We start from the raw sequence: 2,500 nt of genomic DNA, 5'->3' as shown, positions 1-2,500 counted from the left end.
GAGTCTCTGGGCACAAAACCGCGATGTCCCTATCTCCGACGACGAAGAACCATAATTTCCTTTAGATATCGTCAACGCAAGCATGAGCGAGCTACGTAAAATCTCTCGGTCGGTGGACGCCCGGTGCGGGCGTCGCACGACCGACGAAATATTTCGCCCAATTTCAAGGTACCTGGGCACGTAGCTGCGCATTTTCCTCGACGCACGCCATCGAGGGAACGAACGTCGTCGGGAGACGTAGCGAAACTCGTCACGTAGGGTCTAACGGGGAAACGAGAAATCCTCGGTCGGTGGACGCCCGGTGCGGGCGTCGCACGACCGACGAAAAAAAGTCAGCACAATTACAGAGTCTCTGGGCACAAAACCGCGACGCTTCGTCTACGTAGGCTATCGGGAGAAAGGCGAATTTGGGATCGTCCGAATATCTCGAAAGTTGCGTATCTTGTGAGTTTACTCGTCGCTCTTGACGCGTGTTGCGGTCGAACGGGTAAACGGCGGGCTTGGATGCTCGCTCGAATCTTGAGTCCAATCCCACCGGATCGTCCACGTGTGCGTAACATTTGGATTAACGAAATTCCCACTGTCCCTATCTCCACGGGTGGGTGGTGTAGACCACATGGCACTCACCCTTAAAGCTCGCGGGGTCGTCTACGACCTTTGCGAACAGTGTCGGGTCAGCTGCAAAGCAAAGTAGCGGGCTCGCGTTCATTCGTCGATATGTGGGAGGGGGTTAGCGCTGAGCGCCCTCGACCGTGACTCGTCCGATGCATAGCATCATGGTCGTGGAGGGAGCTCCACCAACACGAGTAGACTTGTCTATCCTCACGAAAGTGAGGTGAAGGTGTGCGGAGGTCCTGTTCAGCTCGATAGGTGTGTCTGCCCGTCCCTACTCTGAGCTGCAGGATCTGTCGGTGAACGGTTTGTTGATAAGCGGGTTTCGCAGGGGAGGATCCAGGCGTCTTCGTGACCCGGTCCTTTCGGGCTTGGCGCTCCCGCGCACCCGAGCTGGCGTTGCCACCGCCTGGCTGGCTAGGAGCCTAAAGTGGAAGTAGGTCATGCTATGGCCTGCGAGTGTCTGACCAATGACATGCAAGATTGGGACCATGGGGACCGGGAAGCCCCTTCGGCGACTTCGGTCGTCGTTGCCCGGTCAGATGGGTTTGGCCTCGTGGGGGCAGTTGGTAGCGAGCGTGTGAGTTGCGCTAAAAATCAGCTCGGGAGCGGTCCCTCCTTAGGCCGTAGGGAGGTCCTAGAAAGTACTCCCCGCCTTACCAAGGCGTCTGCTCGGGCTAGCCCCCGTAAGGAAAATTGGGAGCCACGTGTGGCGCGCTGATACGGCGTATCCGGACCCCTCGCACTTGGGTGCCGTGTCGTAAGCCGACAGGCGGAGACGGCACGTTAAATACAACAGGTAGACGTATGTCCCTATCTCCGACGACGAAGAACCATAATTTCCTTTAGATATCGTCAACGCAAGCATGAGCGAGCTACGTAAAATCTCTCGGTCGGTGGACGCCCGGTGCGGGCGTCGCACGACCGACGAAATATTTCGCCCAATTTCAAGGTACCTGGGCACGTAGCTGCGCATTTTCCTCGACGCACGCCATCGAGGGAACGAACGTCGTCGGGAGACGTAGCGAAACTCGTCTCGTAGGGTCTAACGGGGAAACGAGAAATCCTCGGTCGGTGGACGCCCCGTGCGGGCGTCGCACGACCGACGAAAAAATGTTTCATTTTCTCAGAATATTATCTTCGATAACTCCAACAGCTCTGCTAATGTATATTTTTGTACCCATTCGTCGTGCTTCGTCAAACGCGGACAGAAGCGAGCATAATCATTACAAATCTATTTATATCTGTCTTCCCCATGTATATTGATTTCAAGTTCTTCATTTCGATATTGTTGAATTATTATATTGTTCATATTGACAAAACGTAGATTAAAAATTGTCAAACTGTCCGAAGAACTTTGTTAACTCATCCTCCCTGCTCGTCAAGAGTGGAGCTTCGAGTTTTTCCCCCTTTACCGCCATGCTTAAGACCGCTCGGCTGCAGGCCAAGTTACGGCGCCCTCGTACTAGTATCAGAGAGTAAAAGGTCGTCGTCGTCGTCGTCGACGACGACGAGTACAAAGTCAATGAGTTTTGTACTATGGGTATGTTTTCGTAAACATTTCTCCATGCCTTATACTGGATGCTATTAAATTTTTTTGTTTTCTCTCGTTCGGAGTGAAAAATATTTCGAAAAATTCGCCCAACGCAGCATGACCACGGGTCGGTGTCTATGACCGAATGGCCCTTTACGTGGTCGACGCCATAGGCGGTTTTAAACGAAAAATACGCGTTCTTCGTGAACGCAAATTTTACCGAGCATCGACTCACCCGTTACCGGGCGAGAACACACAACGAGAAACGTATGTTTCATACGATAGTGTCTCTGACGGGGGAAACAAAGTTTTTTCCGAGGCACTTCGAGTCGCTTTGTGAATGAATATTCCTAG

The sequence above is a fragment of the Venturia canescens genome, chromosome 4, assembly GCF_019457755.1.
Source record: "Venturia canescens isolate UGA chromosome 4, ASM1945775v1, whole genome shotgun sequence".
NCBI lineage: Eukaryota > Metazoa > Arthropoda > Insecta > Hymenoptera > Ichneumonidae > Venturia > Venturia canescens.
This window is presented reverse-complemented; position numbering follows the sequence as displayed.